At 47.9% G+C, this 23,954-nt stretch overlaps 1 protein-coding gene across 1 annotated transcript in view; it reads right to left on the bottom strand.

The window, feature by feature from the left end:
* Nucleotides 1-23,954, bottom strand: part of CYRIB (CYFIP related Rac1 interactor B) — a 179,387-nt gene that overhangs the window by 20,417 nt on the left and 135,016 nt on the right. The gene's annotated exons all lie outside the window — the stretch shown is intronic.

The following is a 23,954-nucleotide window of genomic DNA, read 5'->3' as shown; positions in this document are numbered from 1 at the left end:
CCACCGTTAAGTCCCTTTCCCCTCGACTTCCTTGTATTCTAACCCAGAGCACTTCAGTGTGCCCCGCCTCTGCCCTTGTGCTACTTGTTGAGGATGTGTATTTCTCCTTGACATAGAGTGCCATAACCCAACCTCTCCTCCCTATCCTATCTCTCCTGTACAGCCTATAGCCCTTGATATTCACTGCCAAGTCATGCGCTGGGTCCCACCACGTTTCCGTGATCCCCACTATGTCTGGGTTGGCATTAGCTAGCAGGAGGGCGAGTTCCTCCTGCTTGTTCCCCATACTATGAGCATTAGTGTAGAGGCATTTGAGGCCTCCTGAAGATGCATGTACTGGCCCCCTAATCTCAGTACTACCCCTCATATATTCCCCTCATCTCAGCTAGCAATTGATTCATGCACTGAATGCCCCTTCTAAATTTAAATCTGTTGATCCCTTACTATCCAAGGAGGGTGTAAGCTGGAGAGCACTCAGCAAACACTCTCCTGGAGTGGGATGCATTCTGTATTTTCAGCAAACGTAGAGCCTTACCGAATACCTGCAAAGCCAATGGAATTATTGCCATTGATTAGAATAGATGGTGCACCAGGCTTCTTGCCTCTACTCATCCAAATTTAACCCAAGGAATTTAACCCAGGGTTCCAGCATGTCCCTGTGTAGAGCACTGGTATCAAATGTTGATGTTTCAGTTGTCCAAAAAAATCCAATATATATATTTTTAACATAAATTAATAGATTTTAAGATGAGAAAATGCCAGCAGATCATACCATGCAATGCTCTGTAGGACACAGGCCATATGATTTCACACAGCTACTGCTGTGTTGAGCTGAAGGGTGGAGGAGAAAACATTGGGTTTGCAGCCAAAACAATGAAAAGCTTTGTCCCTTCATTTAAGTAATCCCTTTGCACTTCCCTGGCTGAATCTCCAGGTCATTTACCACAAGAAATGCTGTGCTCTCGTCCCTGCATTACACAGCAGGTATTTCCAACCGAATTTCATAGGCCAACTGCAATATTGTTCATTTAATCTAGGCTGTTGGGTGATAGCTTGCTTTTCTCCTGATTGAAAAATCAATGCCAATACAGAGCCTTGGGGAAAGGTGGTATTAGTGCCCGATCTCAAATGGACTAAATTTTAACCTTTTCACAAACAACTAAAAGGCCCTAAAGCACCAACAAAACAAAAAAATTGTTAAATGTCCCTTTTCTAAATGGTGCTCTCTGATGGTGATGGTATCTGACTGTACAAGGATAGTTTTTTATTCTGTGTCAATAGCCTTGTCTGGAATCTGGCGTTTTGAGGTTTAATTGTATTTTAGTCTCATCAGCCACTAAAGCAGTGGTCACCAACCCGGGGATCCCAATTGACAGGTAGATCCTGGAGCCTCTTTGGGTCAATCCTGGGCTGGGGAGACAGTTGGGCGCATGCCCAGCACACCCACCGCTCCCAGCCCCAGCAGGTCAATCTGTGGGGGAGGGAAGGGGCAGGGGCCAGATCAAGGCCCCTGCAATGAGCAACTGAATGTGTGGCCCAGCCAGGGGCAGGGGAAGGTAAGTGGGGCCCTAGTCCAGCCGAGTGGTGGAAGGATTGGAGCCTGGAGAGGCTCCTCCAAGGGTGCAGGAGAGCTCCCTCCCTATCTGTACAGGGGCAGCCACCACTTCTGTGCCACCACTGCACTGAGCCATGCCTGCCTGGCATCCAGACAAACATTGGGCCCCGGCCTGGCCAGGTCTGGACATCTCCGTGGTCCAGGGGCATGTGGGGTTGATCCTAGGATGCCCTTTACTACTAAGAAGTGATCTTCATCATAAAAGGTTGAACCACTGCACTAGAGTAATGCATAGGACAGAGTCAGATAATGCATACTTGGAGCAACTACTTGGAGCTACTAACAGGCTGTGAATCAGGTATAAGCTCAGAGGGGAAAAGAGTATGGTGCTATTGTACAGTCTATGAAGCTGTCTACTCAAAGCATATTAGTGGCCCAAAAATAAATAAGTAGTCAATTATATTTAAACAGAGATAAAGAACAAAATGACCATCATACAGGTTACCACTGCTTTGCATTCTTCCATTGATTTCCCTGGTCTCTGCTCCATCAAACATAAGGGCCTTGTTTTCTCACTTTAAGACCACTCATGATTTAGCTGCACCTTATCAGATCCATCTTGCAAGCCATTTCCCCTCTCCTTTGCTCTCACCAAGTGCATGAGCCCTGCTGACTCACTTCTCACCCAAGCACTCTTTTATCTAGTACTATTCACTTAAGCATGGGATGCGTTTCCAATCCAAATCTGTAAAACAGCTATGACAGCCTCTTTCAAATCACTCCTTCAAGCCTGCCTCTGTAATGACACTAACAGGGAGCCAGAGGCTCCCCATTACTTTAAAGGAACACCAGCAGGAGGGAGAGCTCCAGGGGGGATAGTCTGCCCTTTAAAAGTAACAGAAAAACAGGCCTCCTGGGCGCTTTAGGCTGGGAGTGCTTACTGCGGATCTCACTGCTCTGCAGTAGTACAGTAGGGCAGAGACTGCTCGGGACAGCAGAGTCCTTACTGTAGAGCTATTTGCCCTGCAGTAGTACGAGGGAACAGGGGTATAGCTCCTAGCCTAGCAGCTGTAAACTGCTGTCAAGGTCAGCCAGCCAGCCTAAAAGAGAACACCTACGGCAGCTGCGGGGGAAGTTGCATTACTTGGAGGGGTTGGGGTGAGGCAGCAAATAAGCTCAGGGCTTGAACCCAAGGAGGCACTCTGTCTTTGCAGGCTGTTCAGGAAAGAGCTCTTCTATTATGATTGTAGATGAAAAACTACCTGGGAGGTCCCAACTACCAAGCAGGCTAGAAGTAAGGGATGGGAGGATTGTGAAAGAGGTAACGGCTTTTATGTAGTTGGAGGACTTTTAGTTTAATTACAGCCTGAGAGCTCACCTTTTGAGGATCATTTATACCAGTGGACCAGGTTTGGGAGTGGCAAGGATGTGGGGATGCCAATAGTGCCTGAGCATCAGAGTGCTCAAGAAGAGCAGAGGTGGGGCCAGGGCCCTGATGCCCGAGAAGGGCAGAGACAGTGCTGGGGGCACAGCACTCACGGAGAGTGGAGACAGGGTAAGGGACCCGGTACCTGAGAAAGGAAAAGACAGGGACAGCCCTGGAGGAATGAGATCTGAGCCCTAAGGGCAGAGACCAAAGCCATAGAGGGACAAGTCTTGATCCCTTGAACAGGTGAGAGTACAGACCTAGAGGGGTGAGACCACAACCCAAGAGGGCTACACAAAAGTTGCAACTTCACACAAAAAATGTGTGGCTCAAGGACGGGGCTGCACAGCTGCAAAGTACATGAGGGATGTCCATAGGAGGCATCAAAGAACCAAGAAGGAGATGCTGCAGGCCTTGTCTGTAGGAGGCAGCACTGTGACCATCTCATAGCCCCCCAGGCTGGGGGTGATGGGAGAGGCTGCTGCCCAGCCCCTGACAGCATGCCGGATTTCTCAGCGGTGACAGGAATGGGGATCCCATGGGAGAGACCCCTGGATGCCATGGGGGGGGGGGAAGAAAAGTCCCACCTCTCCACCCCCTAATTGGGAGCTAGAGAGTAGGAAACCCCTCTCCTGGCCTGGATCCTGCTGCAAGAGGGTGTCCCAGCTGTGTCAGGGTAGGGCAGCCCCTAGGCTCAGTCTTCCCACGTGACATGGGCCCCAAGCACAGCTGAGGATCTGGAGTCAGGGTCCCCACAGAAGGAGCCTAGGCCCTGGGGGCAGGGGGCAAGGAGGTGGTTCCATGAAGGACTGCCAGGAGTCCAGAGCCCCTGCTGTGGCAATGCCTCCACCGCAGAAGCTGCCTCTCCTCCCAGCCCCACAGATGTCTCCTGCCCCTGCATCTGCCCCCACCCTGCAGCCCTTTCATGTGGATAGTGCTCTGGGTTTTGTGTTGGCAAGCTCCTCTGGACTTGCCAACACAAAACAGTTTGGTGACATAGTGAAGATGGCTTGGGGTGGCCAGCTTCATGATGGCAATGGCCACCTGCTTCTCTGGATTGAAAGGTGGCTGCATGCTGATGTCCTGATGTGCAATGTGGGCAGCCCCCTGGGCAACAAGATTCATAAAGGTCATCCAGGTCTAGACTCACTGTTCATCATCCCAGGTGTCCAGGATGATCCACTCCCACCAGTCACTGCTGGAGACACAGGCCCAGAACTGGTGCTTGATGGTCTAGAGGCAATGCCAGAGCACCCCATCTTCTATAGGACCTGGGGTGGCTTTTTCATCATTGACCCCTTGTAACTTGGTGGCTCAGTCCAGGATGCTTGGCCAGCACATGGCCAGCTGCTGGCTCAGGGGCAGGAAGCCACTTCCCATGGTGACCAGCTGCTACATCACATTCAGATGGCCATGTGTGATGTCCCGCAGCTTCCTTCAAGAGTCACATAGGCTGACAAGCAGGATATGCCACAGGTCCTGGATCTGGGTGCTTGAGCGCAGGCAATGGGAAATATACAGCAGGGTGCAGATGGGCGGGGACATGGAGGCCTGTGCAATTAACAAAGGAGACCGGCAGGGCAAATTATGCTGAGGGGAAACTAGCATGGGTTTGTGGCGGGCAGATCGTGCCTGACCAACCTAGTCTCTTTCTATGACCAGGTTACGAAACGCCTGGACACAGGAGGAGGGGTGGATGTCGTATACTTAGACTTCAGGAAGGCCTTCGATATGGTATCCCACCCCATACTGGTGAACAAGTTAAGAGGCTGTGACTTGGATGACTACACAGTCCGGTGGGTGGCGAATTAGCTAGAGGATCGCACCCAAAGAGTCGTGGTAGATGGGTCGGTCTCGACCTGGAAGGGTGTGGGCAGTGGGGTCCCGCAGGGTTCGGTCCTTGGACCGATACTCTTTAATGTCTTCATCAGCGACTTGGACGAGGGAGTGAAATGTACTCTGTCCAAGTTTGCAGATGACACAAAGCTATGGGGAGAAGTGGACACGCCGGAGGGCAGGGAACAGCTGCAAGCAGACCTGGATAGGTTGGACAAGTGGGCAGAAACCAACAGGATGCAGTTCAACAAGGAGAAATGCAAAGTGCTGCACCTAGGGAGGAAGAATGTCCAGCACACCTACAGCCTAGGGAATGACCTGCTGGGTGGCACAGAGGTGGAAAGGGATCTTGGAGTCCTAGTGGACTCCAAGATGAACATGAGCCGGCAGTGTGATGAAGCCATCAGAAAAGCCAATGGGACTTTATCGTGCATCAGCAGATGCATGACAAATAGGTCCAGGGAGGTGATACTTCCCCTCTATTGGGCGCTGGTCAGACCGCAGTTGGAGTACTGCGTGCAATTCTGGGCGCCACACTTCAAGAAGGATGCGGATAACCTGGAGAGAGTACAGCGAAGGGCAACTCGTATGGTCAAGGGCCTGCAGACCAAGCCCTACGAGGAGAGACTAGAGAAACTGGACCTTTTCAGCCTCCGCAAGAGAAGGTTGAGAGGCGACCTTGTAGCTGCCTATAAGTTCATCACGGGGGCACAGAAGGGAATCGGTGAGGATTTATTCACCAAGGCGCCCCCGGGGGGTTACAAGAAACAATGGCCACAAGCTAGTAGAGAGCAGATTTAGACTGGACATAAGGAAGAACTTCTTCACAGTTTGAGTGGCCAAGATCTGGAACAGGCTCCCAAGGGAGGTGGTGCTCTCCCCTACCCTGGGGGTCTTCAAGAGGAGGTTAGACGAGTATCTAGCTGGGGTCATCTAGACCCAGCACTCTTTCCTGCTTATGCAGGGGGTCGGACTTGATGATCTATTGAGGTCCCTTCCGACCCTAACATCTATGAATCTATGAGATAGGTTACAGGGGTGGGCGGATGAGAGCAGGACGGGTTTCAACACTGACAAGTGCAAGGTGCTGCACCTGGGGAGGAAGAACCAGCAGCATACCTACAGGCTGGGGAACTCCCTTCTCGTCAGTGCAGAGGCAGAAAAGGATCTTGGAGTCATTATTGATGCCAAAATGAACATGGACCAACAGTGTGGGGACGCGGTCAGGAAGACCAACCGTACCTTGTCATGCATCCACAGATGCATCACAAGCAGGTCCAAGGAGGTGATCCTCCCCCTCTGTGCGACACTGGTCAGGCCGCAGTTGTAGTACTGAGTCTAGTTCTGGGCGCCGCACTTCAGGAGGGATGTGGACAGCACGGAGAGGGTGCAGAAGAGGACCACCCGCATGATCAGGGGTCAGCAGGGCAGGCCCTACGAAGAGAGGCTACGGGACCTGAACCTGCTCAGCTTCCACAGGAGAAGGCTGAGAGGGGATCTGGTAACCGTCTATCAACTGGCCAAGGGGGACCAGCAGGCAATGGGAGAGTCCCTGTTCCCCCGAGCACTACCAGGAGTAATGAGGAATAATGACCATAAGATGACAGAGAGGAGATTCAGGCGAGATATCAGGAGGTGCTACTTCACAGTCAGGGCAGCTAGGATCTAGAACCAACATCTAAGGGAGGTGGTGCTTGCTCCTACCCTGGGGGTCTTCAAAAGGAGGCTGGATGAACACCTCGCTGGGGTCGTTTGACCCCAGTGCTCTTTCCTGCCACGGCAGGGGGTCGGACTTGATGATCTGCTCAGGTCACTTCCAACCCGACCAACTATGAAACTATGAGGGCCCTTGTTCTGGGGCTTTTCTGGAAGCCTCAGGGTGGAGCATGGGGCAGGGACTGCAGTGAGGTAGTGCGGGGTTGGTGACATGTTTGCCTGTGCCCAGCAACCAATCAGGGGTAGCCAGGGTGCTCAGCTGGGTTTGGCAGTCTCTGCCAGCCCTGGGAGCCTGCAGGGTATGCTGGGAGTTGTGCAGAAGCGCTCCCTCCTCCCCCAACCTGTGGGTCTCAGCAAGCACAGGCTGTCTCCCCTCAAAAAGGGTGAATGTGTATTCTGTTCACTACCGATCTGAACGACATTGCTTAGAGAAAACTGTAACTTAGTCTTAGATTGATTCCTCCCTGGGTTTTCTGAACATCTGATTGTGACCGAAGACTGATAGTAACCCTTAATCTTCATTGCAGGTCAAATCCTATAAAACTGGAGAGAAACTAGTAGACAACGGGCTTGACAGGATGAGATCTCGGCTTGGTAGATTAATACAGCTACCAAAAACTCACGTTGGGAAGAGCACTGGCTGCACCTTCTGCTTCTTTTAGCTTCATCAGAGCAGAGTGGAAAACAATTTTGAATAACAGAATCCAGAGGAAGAGAGACTTTTTTTGGGTGGTTTGTGAGGTTTTTTGTTTGTTTGTGTGTGTGTTGTTGATTTTTTTGGCTGTTGCTTACATTTAAAAGCCTGCACTTACATTTTATTTCATTAAAATCAAATACAGAAGATGGAAAATACATTTCTGAGGGAAACTTGTAAGGTTTCTGTTAATTGCCCACTTCCATTTCCCAGGTTTTACTACCTCTGAAACAATTTCTATAACACATTTTTCATTTCAACTTCAATCGAAACATCTGATGCAACTGAAAGATGACCAAAAGACTGACATTCAGCTGAGGAACCAGCCTGACCAGACTTAGCACAGTCAACACTTAAAATCATTTTTAAATTAAAGCTTTGAAAAACATATAAATGCTCATGATTCAGGCCATGAATGAAATGCTAATTATAGGGTGTTAGGAGGAAACTTTTCCTGGAACAATCTGTCCTCTAACTGCCTACTACAGTGTCTTGAACATCCAGAACTAGTTACTGTCAGTAAGAGGATATTGGACTGGATGGAGAACTGATCTGATCCAGGTTGATCGCTCCCATATTCCTAGAAAAGTCATGGTAACTAAGTTTCCCTTCTACAAACATATGATTTTTATGCACATATACATCATTGTATACAATCACATGTTTGCAACAGAAACTCTGAGTTACTATTATTTTTTCTTGGAATGTGGGAATCTAATATCTGATTTTAGTTTATGTGAACATACACATAAATTATTTTATATCTTTAAAATCAGATGTTTCTAGCAGGCAACCTATTAGTTACAAAACTCCCATTTGACTGGAGAATGACAGACAAGACAATGAGACAGCACAGGAATGCAATGATCCAGCACAGACATTCAGAGCTCTAATCCCTACACTGGTACTGAAAACATATTTCAGACCGTAATATCTACAAAATCCCAACCGCAATCACTTACTCCAGGTTGAGATCACGGATTATTGTAGAGTACCTCACTTCTCTTGCCTTTATCTCCTCCTCTATTTGTCTGATCCACTCATTGTATATGGTTGTTGGCTGGTGAACTCTGCGAGTCTGGGATCTTCATTTTTTCCTTTGGATTATTGCACAATGTCCAGAATAATGGGATTCCAGCTTGGGTGGAATCTCTGAGTAATACAGCAATACACACAAATGGTAATAAACAGTGACAAAACCCTATTCTCTTCTATTCTATAGAGGTTCTTATCTGGAGCTCACCGTTGTTGTACCCATGTACTTTCCAGCAGTGCAATAAGCACCATGACATCTATCATGTGTTGGTTCTCTCTTCTTTCCTACAGGAAGAAGACTGTATGCAGGGCTTTGGTTTGGTAGAGTGAATGGTTCCTGAGTGGATTTAAGGTGCTGATTTAAACACAGGGCACTTACACAAATGCAAGCAGCCTGTCAGGACGGTGATCTAACTCATGGCACTTTACACAAAGCGCCATGAGTTACAGCACCTTTGAACACACCAGGCATTCACCTGCTGGGTGGGGGAGGGTTGGAGCCTGCCTGCACCAGCCCAGGCCAGGAGGCGGGGGCACTCCAACTGTCTCCCAAGAGGCTACCAGACTGCCGATCTCCCCAGCCCTGCCCCCCCTTACCAGCTATTAACCATCCGCAGTGGCTGGCCAGGGAAAGGAAAGATACACAGGGGTAGCTCAGCTGGGTCCGCAAGGCAGGGTGGCTCTGTCTCCCCCACCCCCAACTCCGGGCATGGCAGCCATGGCTACTGCTCTCAAGAGCCTCAGATGGGGGAAGGAATAGAGCCCCCCCCACCACAGACCGGTCTGACTACTCCTGCTGGGGTCTTGGGGGGAGCCGGGCCAGTCCTGCAAGGTGGGGAGGCTCCATTTCCCACCCCAGCTCCCAGCATGACAGCACCTACCACTGTCAAGACAGTTGTGCAGTGGGGGTGGGGGGAAGGGAGGCCCCCCCACCTCACAGGTCCAGCCCGGCTTCCTCCAAGACTCCAGCAGAGGTAGCTGGGGGGAATACATATGGCTGGGAGGGCTCTCTCCCCCACTATGCAGGGAGGAGACTGTCTCATCTCAATGACAGTCCCACAAAGCACGCAGGAATTGCCCAAAATTAACCCTCACAGGGAGCCTATACACAGGTTCCCTAAGACACTCTGCCTTAGACCACCCCTGTCTGATATGTCACCAGTAGGGACCTACCAAATTCACAAAGGCTGCCTCTGGTTTTCAAGGTTCCAGTGTGGCACTGGGTGCCATTTTCAGGGTGAAGTGCAGCAGGCTCCCCCATGCCTCTGATTGGCCAAGGGGCCCCAGAAGTCCCACCCCCACCAGAGATTGACAGATAGCCACCTATCAATCTCCAGTGTAGGGCAGGTTTTCCGGGTGCCATTAGCCAATCAGTGACATGGGGAGGCTGCCGCACTCCGTCACAAAAATTCCCTCCTCTCCACCCCCTCCCCCAACACCTATCCTTCCCCCATGCTTCAGGATGCCATGGCTTTCTGCTGCTGTTTCATGGTCCCTGCACTTTTTCACAGGGAGCTACCAAAATCACAATTTCTGCAAAAATTGCAAAAATCATTAGTTTGGTAGGTCATCAGACGAGGGTTAAATTTTTGCACAACCAGTCATTTTAAAAACACTCTGCAGCCATGACTTATGTTACAGATGTAGAGCATTTTCAGGGGCCTCATCACACAAAAAATGTGATTCTGTAAGCACCCACATATTTTATTGGATGGTCACAGGCATGAACCTTATCCTTGGAGTAAAAGTGCTGAGGTTTCTTATGGTACCTTAGCTCTTGGGAAGGCTCATTCTGCAACCACAGATCAACCCCCAAGAACCTTGTCTCCTTCTCAAAGAAGCTTTGCTCAACATTGTAGACTTCCATCGTGCCAAACAAATGGCACCACCAAAGGAGCTTCCATCCCATGTTCCGGCCTGAATCTAACCTGTGGCTTCATTTCGAAGGAGCTTGTAGGTGGCCTCTCTGAGTCTGCTCAGGGGCTGGTTGTTTGCCAAGAGACAGTCGTCGTTTGGAATTGATCTGCCCTGAGTAGGTTACTTTGGTACTGGTAGGACGTGTGCATGAGTGAAGGAGGCAAGGAAGGTCCCATCCCTGAATCATGCACTGCCATGAGGCTTGTCTAGGAACTACTGCAGGGCAAATTTATAATAGCTATTATAATGCCATTTTACATGTTTTCTTCTTTCACAGGCCCCTTGCCTCTACCACCCCCCCACAATAAATGCATTACCCGTGCATCAACACCATATAAATCTTGTTAGGTCCCAGGTCATGCAGATGCTACCGAGTTCCATTGCTCAGCACTCATATTGAATTCTTGGCAAGTTCCTTGTTTTATAAATGCCTCCAGTGCCACCTGAATCAGTATTCTGCACTCCTGCTATCAGATTTCATCCTTCTATTTTATCCCCCCTGAGCCACTCGTCTTACTTAAGAGTTGGGTAAACCTCATTTCTAAATGTCTGGAATCTTCATTCTGAACAGGAAACAGCACAGACTGACCAAATTCCAATCCCATTATATAACATTTCTGAGCCACTCCTGGTACGGGTTAGCAGAGCACTGAGCTCACTGTAAATGTAAAAAAAAAAAAGCAAGAAAAAACCCCAAAACAAAAAAGAACTGCTCAAAAGAAGGATGCCAAACTGTTCATTTCCAATGGGATATTCCTAACACGTAAGCAGCAGGAATACGAATCACCCACAGGAATTACTCTTGATACAACATATCATCATTTTGCATCGGGCTGTTTCCCGTGATAAATGATGTGTTAATACAGAAAAGAATCCAAACCAGACAGCAGGATACAGGGCCTCCATGGTACTGTACTGCCTGGCATAGGTATTTCTAAAGTATGTGTCACTATAATACCTGACAACAGATATCTCGATGGGGATAACATCAGAGAGAGCACCTTTGGACAGTAAGAAAGTGTCTGAATACAGAAACCAGTCAGTTCCCCAGAGTGTCTTATGCCCTCAGATGGAGTCTGCTCTTGGCCTTTCATAAAGGGCCTGGTTCAGTCTTTCCTTTAAGACCTGAATCCTCCACTGACAAGTTCTTCCCGAGGAACATCTAAGGGTGCATCCAAAAGAGCACACATGTGCATTTCACCCAAGACAAATAGCAGTGGTACACAGTGGTACACACACTGGTGCACAGCAAATTGCCCTAGGTGGGGTTGAGGAGGCTGGGGCCAGCAATGGGGCTGGCCCGAGGAGCCTTACCTGGGGTCCTGGGGGCCTCCCCGAGGCTGCAGTGGTGGCAATCCCAGGCACACGGAGCCTGGCCGACAGCTGGAGCATGGCTCTGGCTGGCCAGGCTCCGGTTTCAGGCAATGCACACTGTAACCACGTGAGCTGTCCCACTTTATTTTACACCATATTTTTAGATACTGGGAATTCCTGGTATCTGATTTAGGCTCCACACTGCAAATATGTAGCTCAGACAACCTTTTCACATATACTGCAGGCATTTTGTAGCACCTCAAAAGCCTTTGAGGTGCTGCAAAGCACATAAGTGTACTCATCTGGACACACCCAAAAGTCACGTCCCACACAAGCAAGCACCTGCCTGTTGTGGCATCTCAAAGCAATCCAAGATGCCGCTTGGAACAAAAAAAAATGTTCAGCAAGCTGCATATGTGCAGTATGAACTCTAAATTTGATACCGGGAAATCCCGCTATAAAAAAAAATGCTGGAAAAAGGCATGCCTGGAGCAAACCCAGAGGCAACCAGAAGCTGGGTCCTCCAAAGAGATGCTCTGGCACCCAGCCAGAGCATCTCTAGCCTGTCCTATGCCCCTGCTGCTGTAGCAGGCTGCCCCAGCATGCTGGGGCAAATAGGAGTAGAGCAAGGCTGCAGTAGCAGCTTGGACCCAGGCTCTGTTCCAGGTAAGCAGGGACATGGGGGACACTCTGGGGGTGGGGGGCACTGCTCGGAAGGGGTTAGTTCCTGCCCACCCACCCACCCCCCAGCACACAGCCCCTCCACAGGAGGGGCTGTGGCCATCAGGGCGCTTGTGTCCCACTGTTGGCAGAGCCCCCAACAGTGTGGCACTGCCTCAGACTCGGCAGGTGAACATGGCGTTGGCCCAGTCATTGGTGCATGAACTTGAACAGGACTGGTCCACTCTTGCTGTCACCGTCAGCTTCCAGCACCTCATGTAGAAGCTGTGCACCCTAGGGCCAAGCCGAGTCCTACCTCCATGTGCCCTGCATGCCATCGGGCTGGGCTGGCTTCATGGAGATAGGACCTGGCCCAGCCTGAGGGCACACAGCTTCTGTGTGTGGTGCTAGGAGCTGCAGGTGACAGCAAGAGCAGCCCAGTCCTGCCCAAGGGCGTGTGCCAGAGGCCAAACCAGTGCCATGTGCAGCTGCCGGATCTGAAATGGCGCTGAGCCACCGGGGCTCTCTGCCAACAGTGGGCCATGAGCGCCCCAATGGCCAGTACCGTACCTAAACTCCTGGTGGCCCCAGGAAAACTTCGCCAGAGATGATGATGACGATAATAATAATAATAGGAAAACAGAAAAAAAAAATTGGGGGGCCCCCTTTCTGTCCAGGACCTGGGTGGCCACCCAGTTTGCCCATGCCCGTGTCCAGCTCTACCAACAGCCACTGTGGGGGGGGGGGGGGGGGGCTGTACACTGTATGGGGGATGGGCGGGGGACCCACCCCTCCTAAGCAGGGCAGGGGACCCACCCCTCCTAAGCAGCCCCACCCCCACAGCCCACCCACACCCACAAACCTCTGACCCACAATCTCCCCAACAATCCACCCACAAACCCCACACCCCACCAAACCTCCACACAAGCCCCATCCCCCACAAACCCAACACCCACCCGCAAGCCTCCCCAAACCCCTTCTACCCACAAACCCCACATTCCCCCACAAATTTCACACCCTACGTACCCAGCCACCAGACAGGACAGGACAGGACCTGCTGGCAGAAGATGTGGTTGCAGAGACAACTGCCACACTGCAGCCCTGCCCGGTGCCCACACCGGTGCTGAGACATGCAGCCTGAGCCTGGGCAGGTGGAGGCTCATGGTCCAAGGAACCACTTGGGGATATGATGGGCTGGGGGGGAGAGAGAGGGGAGTGGCAGCAGGGGTATGTGACGGAGAGATGGGGATCAGGGATGGGGGAGTGCTCCAGGTAGGAGAGACCACTAGAGCCGGGCTTAGAGACCCCTGTGCCCCTAGAGCAGCCTGTGCAGGGGAGGCTGGCCTGGAAGAGAAGGGGCTCACCCAGCCCAGTCCTTGAGCCCCAGTCGAGGACTTCCCAAGAATGACAAAGTAGCGGGTGGTACCTGGACTTACGTCCTGGTGTTGGGACAGAACTGCGGCTGGGAGGAAGCTAGTGGGGGCAGGCAGGGGCAAATTTGAAAGTGTATAGATATCTAGAATTAGTTTAATTATGATGATAGAGACACTGGTAGGCTTCCAAATTGCTTTAAAATTGTACATATATCAATAAAACATTGCCCAACTGATCTCTAGATATAGTGGTGTTTCATTTTAACTGCAGAAGAACATGGATTTGGGGTATTTTAATGAGAGAATTTGGGTATTTTAATCAGAGAATTTGCAATTTTTAAACAGGGAACAGCAGGATCTCTGCTAGCGAGGCAAGTGGTAGGGCCTGGGCAGAGAAGCCTGCTCAGGGTAAGCACCAGGGACCCAGCTGGAGGGCAGACAAGGTGCCTGACCTCCTGGCCATTAGGGGCCAGGACACGCTTTGACAGTTCAAAGCAGGCCACCATAACGAGCGCATCTTCTGGGCAATAGCTGCCCAGGTGTCAGAGCAAGGGCACCAGAAGACATGACAAAAGTGCCTCCCACAAGGCCAACTGTGCAGCCACAGCCCACTGGCAGCTGGTCCAGAGGTGCAGGAGGCTCTGCTGCAGCACCCGTGCTGCAGCCCAGGTGGCTGTCTAGTCTCCACCTGGGTCTGACAGGCATGCAGACATGTGGCCGCAGGTCCAAGGGGTGGATACTGTTGCAGGTGGCAGCAGGTCACAGCCAGGCAGCAGCCCCAGCTGTCAAAGTGCTGCAGTGCAGGGGCCACTCCAGCTGGCACAAAGGGCTAGCGTCCCCAGATACCAACTGGCCGGGCCTCAGAAGCTCCTGAGGGCAAGTAGCCCTGAGCTGTTTGCCAGGGCAGGTTTTTATACTGCTGGGACCAGCACAGGTGCTGGCCCCCATTTCTAGCTCCCCCTGGCAGAAGATCCGGAAGGAGCTGGGTAGGGTCAGTTTGTCCCAAGTGGCACAACTTGCCCCACACCAAAGTGCACGTTCAGGCACGTGTGCTGAGGCACAAATCTCTGACACAAATTTGTGTTGCTGCTATTTGAGCTGCTGCAAGCACACATACCTACATGTGTGGATGCTCCTTAAGAGTACATAGAAGAGGATTAGCATTGAGGCTTAATAATAAAGGGTTAAAATGCTCTTGAATTGCATGTGCACATCCGAGCACAGAGCAGCTGTCATATAATTTAAGAGCATCAAAGAAAGGGTCCTTAGAACAGCAGAGAATTGGACTCTGAACTCCTCTGGCATTCGGCAGTTTCAGCAGAGGCAAGGGATGAATGGGCATGAAGGATAGCCCCTGCAGATCAAGGCTGAGGCTCCGCAGAAGGGTAGCTTGGGTAAAGTTCGTCATGCTGTTGCTTATACCGTGTGTTCACAGAATGAGAAATCCACAGTCTGGAGATGTCTATCAAGCACTCCTTATAACAGAAGAATCTGATATAGAAAACCTAAATAAAATATCTGATTAATAGAGCATTGCAAAATTATTTAGATAAAGAGGTTTAAAGGCTGACCATTGAGGGTTTTCTATGGGCTGCCTACTTTGGAATACAAACAAGAACGCGTTTGGCAGCAGCAAACACTCCTTTCCAGACCCGAAGCATGAAGCAAATCATGCTGATGTGTCGATATGATGGGGAAAAGAAAGACAGCAACAGATCACCAAGCCTTTGAAGGGGAAAGTTATATTGGAGTAATTTATGGAAGGGAGAGTTTGTGGGTGGGACAGTCACTCCAAAGAACAGTGGCATTTAACCAGTGAAAAAGGTCCCTGACTTTAAAGGAATGCTATTGCCATCTTCAGGATAGTCAAGGTCTCTGCAGAAAGACACTTCTCAGGCATGGGTTTTTTGGTTTTGTTTGTTACGGTCATTTTATAGAAGAGAAAGCGTTTATTCTCCAACATTATGATTACTCTGTTGCTGAAGCCGATCAGAACATTTTTTTTGTTCAACGTTTTCTAACCTTTGGACTCTAGAAATTGGACATTATTTAGAAATGTTTCATAATAACAACTGTGACGTAGATTCCCAGAAAATCAGATGGAAAAGACTTTATAGGTCATCTAAGTCCAGCTCATCCCAGCACCAGACTGTTTCCTAATACTAATACATATTTATTACTACTTTATGCGATCTAATATGAAAAGTCCCTCCAGGGATGAGGCTTCTGGCACTTCTGACCCAATGCTTCTGACTAATAGACCTTACAGTTGGGAAACATTGCATTAGTCCATTCCCTCCCCACCCTTTTCTCAGCATTAATCCCTGTACTACCAAATGTGCAACCAAAAAGCTAATACCCTTTGAAGCTCTCTCTAAAATTCTAGCTCTACAAACCAGCACTCCACTTCTCACTCTCTTGGCAATTATAAAATGCTTTTTGCATCTGGCCCATTCAGAGCACACAACAGGTAACACTCACCGACTGGGCAGGCGTCCCTCATGTATTCCATACGTGACCCCATGCCTTGTTGTTTACTGCACTGTTTACTTCCCATTTTACAGATGGGAAAGTGAGGCAGAGGCTGTCATCAAATGTGCACGTGTTGACTGGGTATTCAGTTTGAGATGCCTCAGGCCTCATTTTTCAGAAGACTCAGAATTTTTCAGCATCTTATTTGTTCAAATCACAGCTCAGGCTAGCATCAGATGCAGCTCTTATTTCGTGGCACCTCTTCAGATACCACACATTAGAGACTTGGAAAAGGAGGAACACGTCATTAGCAACCACCAGTGGAAAGTTTGGTTTAAATAATTTTTGCCATGAAAAAAGGAATTCCATGTCACAGGCAAGGAAAAAAACGTCTCACTCCGTATGATGACATTCACTGACGTTAGTCAGCAGGCCATACCTTACTCTTCCTATGATTTCTGGCCTTTTTTCACTACTGCCACATACGAGTCGTTCCCCCCCCCCCCCCAAAGTCCGGCCAGCTGGGCACTGCATGTGTGACCCACAGAGGGGCATTGCTGCCCTGGCCCACCCTAGCCCAGCCCTGCTCCTAGGAGCTGACACAGAGACATGCTCCCCCCACATTCTTGATCCAGGTCCCCCCTCGTCCCTCCCCCCCCACAGTTACCTGCTGGGGCAGGTGTGTGTGCGCGTGCATATCTCCATGTGCCTGTCTGCATGTCTGTCTGTGCCTGCATGTGTACGTCTGTGTGCATGCCACAGCAGGCACATGGCATTGCACAGCTTTTGGGGCAGCGGGGTGCAGAGACCAGGCTGCAGCAGCACATGCCTCCAGACCTCCACCGGGGTGCTCACAGCAGCAGGAACTGCTGCCCCTTACCGTGCCTCCCGGACCAACTGTTCTCACAGCTCCATCCCACGCTCTGCCCCAGCTGTGCAGCGCCTGCTTCTGCCCCTGCTCCTGCCCCACTCCCTCTCTCACCACAGGGGCCTCGATCTGCCCCCCCCCCCTTAAAACCAAGAAAAATATATAAAGGGGTACATGAGCTGAAACTTTGAGGCAGAAGGGGTACATTTGTTTAAAAAGGTTGAAAACCCCTGCACTAGACCATCAGCTATTCTGTCTTTCTCTCCCTTGTGTTTCATTTGGGGAGATTTGGGGTTTGTCCTGGTACAGAAAGTTTTGAAATCTCAGCCATGGATGGGCAAGAAAACTGTTCCTTGTCCAGGTCTAGTTATAAAAAGACATATTGCTGAGGCTTGTACTCTTTCTGCCACGTGTTCCAAAAAGTCACACGCGCCATGTGTAGCTATAGCATGAACAGGCCAAAAGCAGCATGCCATTCAGCGGCACACATCATTTGATAGGAACTGGTTGCAAAATGCTGAACACAGCAACTCCAGCTGAGAACCTGAACAGCTAATTCAGGTGGGTCCAAATCCCAGCCATCCTTTTCTCTTGAAAGGGAGAGGAATGTGGAGGCTTACATATTTGTAGGCTGGCCAAGTGGAAGGCATGCCAGCTATGATCTCCCTTCTCAGTTGCTTGTGCCTAGAGGAAGTGCAGAGCAGAAAGGTTAGAACGAGAAAGGAAAGCTCTGATTACTTTGAGGCTGCAAAGGAATAATGTTTAAAGGCAGAGATGTTGGCAGGACAGTGGAAAGGGAGAGCTGTCCGAAGCAGTCAGATTTAAAAGGCCTTGTATTGTTCAAGTCCCTAGTCATTCAGGCAGTGGAGAGAAAAAAAAACGTCCTTATATACTATTAACCCTTACACAATGGCATTCCTGCTGGATTTCGTCTCTTCTAACGTCTCAGACCGCCCATAATGAGACCCGAACTAAGGGCTGAGAAATACCCAGGTTCCTCTTTAAAACATGCTCTCCACAAAGAGGAGCTTCCTCTAACAAGCTTCATTTCCAGAAGTAATATGAAGCACTAAAACTCAATAAGGAGCATGATTGTGTCTCCTGCAATTATTTCTTGATAACTACATTCATTGTGACAAGACAAGAGGCAAAGCTAATCGACTCTAATTCATAACGGTAGCGAAGTCATCAGGGTGTCGGGCTTTCAGGTATATACATTTAGGTTTGTTTTAAGACACACTGTGGCCACATCACAAAGAAAATAACTGGATGAAATCTGTATGCTGCCATCAACTTGAAGAGGTAGGATTCAAAGGTTTTAAAGTAAAATTAGTGTGGATACAGAAAAGATGGGGTTGATTCAGTAGGTCAGATCCCTGGCTGGCTTAAGGCAGCGCTGCTCTCCTGAAGATTCATTACCGCGCTTCTCCAAAACTTTTACTATCTACAGGCACACATGGTAAAAGCAGTCATCGTTTCCAAGGGGCAACACTCGAGAAAAATCCTGAAAAGCAACAGAGCACAGAGCCCAGCTTATTGTACATGTCTGATACTGCATAATTTATACAGTCAATTAAAATAAAACTAAATAATAAATATCATCCAAACAGGAGTGGGGCCATGCAGTTGACAACAAATTTCAACACAGGTGCTCTCACTTCTTTCAAAAGATTCATTTCCTCAATAAGGCAGGGGCATGACCCTAAATAATCCAGAGTTGCCATACATTATAAATAGTTCTGCACAACCACATTTTCTCTCTTCAACCTATTAAAATTAATCTATTTAGCAACAGAGGCCTCACAAAGTAAGACGGGTTCCCAACCTCAAACAGTAAAAAACAAACAAAAACAAAAAAGCCCCAAAACACCCCAAAACTCAGAGGCAATACATTCACTTAATATGCATGGTTTTGTCTCACTGGATGGCCTGGTAATTTAGCATCCTGAGTATAGATGATTTGCACTACAGTAGCATGTTAGAGTTATATTACATCTACACTGTGATCTGCCCGAACTGCCCAGTTTCAGGAAACAATGGAAGACATGCGTTTCCTTAAAGCTGAAAAAAGACAGCACAAGGATGATTCATATTTGCAGAAAAAAGGAGTATTTAAAATGATTATTTGATTATTTGCTACAGGAAAATGAGCAGCTCTTGATTTGGAACGTGAGGTACATTTTGTCAAAGGATACAGAAAGTGCATTTTCTGCCCTTTACTGAAAAGACGCAGGTTTAAAATAATCAATAGTGTGCAAAAAAGCTATGATGTTTTTTAAATTTCATTTGTGCAAGACCTCTCCCAAGTGCAAGACTATGGAAGAGAGAGCTATACTTTATTTACACTATAAACTATGCATATTAACTGGTTGCAGATCAATTTACAATTCATACAAATTAAGGATTCATGGAGCAGTAAGAAACTCTCATGCTTTTAAAAATAAATCTTACGGCACCACACTAAAACCTAAACTACAAAGTTTTTGGGTTTGTATAAACTATGTAAGCTACATATATTGTTTGCTAATATAATTGCAATGGTTAACCTTTAGTGCGAGTATTTAACCGAATGTAAATGTGGTTATATTAGTAACGCTTATGTCCCTGTCCCACAAAGTAAGCTATTAACAAAATAAGCATATTTGCTGTATTTTATCACATACAACACAGCCTAAATAAAACATGCACATTGTTTTATTTGAAAGGCAGAATGTGGAAAAAAAAGATTTTTCCAGAGTCATGGCCAATGGTATGGCAGGGTAACTCTTCCTGGGAACAGTATCCAGGGAGTGTGGCACCAGTAATTCCTGCTACCAGTTTCTTCCCCAGACTCTCTCTTGAGATGCCACATTTCCTGGCTATTTCCAGGAGGACTTACTTTGTGTCTCACAAATTTAGGCTTCAAATCTTTGCAAGGCCAGTAGCAAGACTGTTAGCTCCTTACTGTAAGCAGTTCTTCCTACAAGTCCCTGCAAATAAAGCGTTGTTTCCACATCACTAGCCTTATCAAGATACTACCAGCAGCACACTTGCTGCCTCCTGCACAAGCTGAAGTGCTCAGCAAACAGCTATGGCTATGAGATGCTAAATAAAGGACTCCACCATATAGGCAGCTGCATGTCATGTACAGCGTCTCCAGGCTTTCTTTTCCAGCAAAGAAAACAGCCTGCTTAAAATACATACCCTATTTTGGAGGGCTGATTTTTTTTGTGAACAAGGAGCGTGTAGTAAAAATATGGTACCCCAGTATACAGGGGTTGAACTTTGTTATACTGGTGTAGCTAAGGCAGCGCAACTTGTGCAAGCAGGTAATGCATCCAGGGTTGCATTGAAGAAGTATCTGAATAGCTAACCACGCAGGCAGACATTTAGGGAAATTTTCAAAAGTGCTTACAAACTTATTGAAGTCAATGAGGCACCTAGCTGGTTTTGAAAATCCCAATAGTTGCTTATCTGGTTCTGTGGGTAACTGCATGTGTTTAAAATGTTTGCATTTGTTTACATTCAAATAGTGCTGTCCACATAATAATGGTATTTGTAGCATAAGCGCAGGCCAAAAATATACCATGTCAGTGCTTTTGTGAAGATGGTTAACAATTAAATTAAATTTAAATTAATTTCTTCTTTAAAGTACCTCTGACTTCAGAAATGCATTTAAATGTTCATTGGGTGGGAAATTATTCCCTGTTAGTAACATTAGTACCATATTTCAACAAACTCTATTCCATTGAGAAACTTCCAAGTAAACACCCTATTAGCTATTATAGCCATCACATCTCTATACACCAACGTCCCCCATAAAATGGATTACAAGTCATAAGGAACATTATCCCCCCAACAATGGCACTGCTTCTGTTTCCATCAAAGTCTCCTGCTTCGTCCTTGCACACAACTTCAGACTTGGGGTCTCACTAAACCTACAAGTGAATGGCGCTGTCATAGGCACACACATGCCCCACTCCCCTCCGTACACCAATATATTTATGACAGATCCCCATGAAAAGGGTAACACAGTCCTGTTACAATTACAGTTCCCAAGCTTAAATACTTTAGACCGGGGCTTCTCAACCAAAGGGCTGAGACAAAACCTTTCTTTTTGCAGTCCACTCACAGCATCTGATGAAGTTGTTGCCTACGAAAGCTCATGCCACTCTGAACCAGCCAGTCTTTAAGGTACCAATGTGCCCTACCTTCTTCCATAGCAACATCCTTTCTACAATACAGGGTATTATCCGTCTTAACGGCCAATTTTTTTTCTAGTCCTGTCCACCGAGGAAACAAGAATCTAGCCTCCAAATGGGTAAGATTAACAGGTAAGCTATGAAGAGCTTCACAACAGCAAAAGCCAAGAATGCTTACCAGATGGAAGATGATGCTGATGATGAGTGTGGTCTGATAATAGCAAAATGCTCACTTGAGAAACAGGCTGCTGTAGCCCTCGTTAAAGGGGCATCTCTCTTTCCTAGAACAGCATGCTTGGAAAGTTTCTAGTACAAGGGTTGGCAACCTACTGCCCATGGGCCAGGATCTGGCTCACAAAGCTGAGGGGTTTCTTGCAGCATTTCGGCAGCATAGGCTTTGACCAGGTGGCCAAGAGAAGCAGCAAAAGTGGCACATTAGGGGAAAGCGGTGACTGGCTGTGGCTCTGGTAGTGCTGACTGGGTTGGAAGTGACCTGCGCTCATAGCCAAGCTCCACTACTACCCCTCACTGCCATGCATTTGGTACCACCCATTGTATCCCACAAGCCTTGCACTGGAATTCGGGGGGCAGCCATCAATCCAGGGGCAGCAGCAGCTGAAGTAGCAGGGCCACAAGAGGGGGGCACCCTCCTACAGCAAGGCATAAGCCCAGAAAATTTGGGAAATGTTGCCTTACTCCCTTAGTATATGTACTTATAGCACAGATGCAACTCATTCACTGCAGGTTGGCAACTGCAACCGATTTACTATAAATAGGCAATAATTAGGAACCTTACACCTCCAAACAAACTCGAGTCTTCGGCTCTAAATCCCTGAGTTTCACGACTGTTTTGTATTCAATGGGACACAGGACACTGAATGGAGGCACCTTGAAAAGAATCCCCAATAGCAGACATGTAATCATATGTTTGAACATAGAGCTGTTTACACCATGGCTTCATCAACAATTACTGTGTATTGAATGATTGATCACTTCAAAGGCATGGTATTTCTGCTGCTGCTGCTTAGGTAATTAATTATGTTTGTAATGGAATATGGACACTGACGAACCGCTAGTGCCCAGGCAATGGTTGAACAAGAGCTTGTTTGCCAGTTTGTAATACAATCATTGTCTAACTAAATGGCTTTTCAGAATTCAACCCACTGATGGAAAACAATGGTTTTGATGCATTTCAACAGTCTGTCACAAAGCTTTCCAGTGACATCTTCTGCAGAATAAGCTTTCAATTTAGGTTTCACTTCATTCTCTCTTGTTGTGACAATAAGCTCCACTATGCAACCGTTATGTTAAACATGCACGTTCCCAACTGTACATCTCTGAAGTCTTCAGTAAGCGCACTGAAAATCTCCTTCAGCAGGGAACTTTTATAATGTGAAATCAGTTCCTCCTCCATATTAGCCTTCTGGCAGTTTATGTTAAATTAAGAACTGATTAAAGATTAAGAACAATCTTAAATAAGCTTTCTTAGTGTCTAATTGCTTTTAAGCTTTGAGGGCAGTGATGAGCTTCTGGGGCTTGTCAGCACTAAACTTTTCTATACGTATTATGGGGGTTCCTCCCCACAATTCCTTACCGAGAACCCAAACAGTTCTGGGACATGGTCAGAGAGAGAAAAGTTACTTACCTGGATGAAAACTGGAGCTCTTTGAGATGCAGTCTGTATTTATATATACTGCGCTCAGTGCAATGACCCATTTTTTTTGCATTGTTCTCAGTGCAATAACAATTTTTTTTGGCCAGCAGCATCGATAGGATCACATGTTCATCTTAAATAGCTTCATATTCCTGAAAAAAGGGCCAAAAATGTGGTGCAGGGCCAAGTGCTACTCACAAAAAAAAGCTATTTTGAAAGGTAGGAGAGATTCAATCCATCATTACAGTTAATTCATGGCAACTAGCCCAGAATAGTTGTTTACTTGTGAATATGGAGTGGGATAATAACCATCTATTGCAATCAATGCCTTTTTCTAGAAGGGGATCTTTGCAGGGGAAAAAGTGGTTGGTGTTATCTTCTATCTAGTTTGCAAAAGGTCTACTCTTGGTTTCTTTTGTGTACAGGTGTGCAGACCCCAAGGCAGCAGAGTGGTACGGGACATTTGGAAGGGCAAACAACATCATCAGTCTTTGTACTGACCAAACTGAACCTTTCCAACTGAAAATCCTTGAACCCTACAGCCAAGGTCCCATAAATTATGAGGAAGCACCTGCAGTATCTAGAGCCTTTTGCAAAGACATTCTTACTACCACTGTCAAAATTAGGGTCTTAAAAACTCTTCTCAATTTTGTGGCAACTTATCAATGAAATGAAAACAACACTGATGTATGAACTCTTAAAATGCATGCAGAGAATTTTAAGTTTTAAATTGTACACTTGTAAAGATGTGAATTTTAAACAAAAAAGAGTAAGATGTTTTAGCCTCTCAGCTGAAGTCAACTTTGTTTGACACTTTTTTTGGTAGCTGCCACATTTATTAAAAAGCCTGGTAAATAAAGGAATTCTGCTTCACAGCAGTGCAAAACTCACTTTGGAGCCTGAGGCTTGATCTAGACTGCAAGGATCCTTGTGGCCAGGATCCAGCCTGGGGGAGCTACGACAGCGGCAGGTCTAGGGGCAGCGAGGAGTCTGGCAGAAGTGGTGGCAAGGGGTCCTGATGTGGGGAGTCCACTGGTGGTAGGAGGGGTCCACCAATAATGCCAATGGGTCTGGGGTCAGTAGCAAGCCAAAGAACCCCCAATTCCACAGCAGACCATGGCCCCAACATTCAGTGACTAGCTGGTAGCCCAGCAGACCAGACAGTGGCTCTGTGGGGTAGATCTGGACTGGGGGCTGCATGTTTGATAGGCCAGGTGCATGGGGTTTTTTGTTTTTTAATCTGCCTACTCTGA

Source organism: Alligator mississippiensis, chromosome 3 (assembly GCF_030867095.1).
Source record: "Alligator mississippiensis isolate rAllMis1 chromosome 3, rAllMis1, whole genome shotgun sequence".
Classification (NCBI taxonomy): domain Eukaryota; kingdom Metazoa; phylum Chordata; order Crocodylia; family Alligatoridae; genus Alligator; species Alligator mississippiensis.
This window is presented reverse-complemented; position numbering and strand designations above follow the sequence as displayed.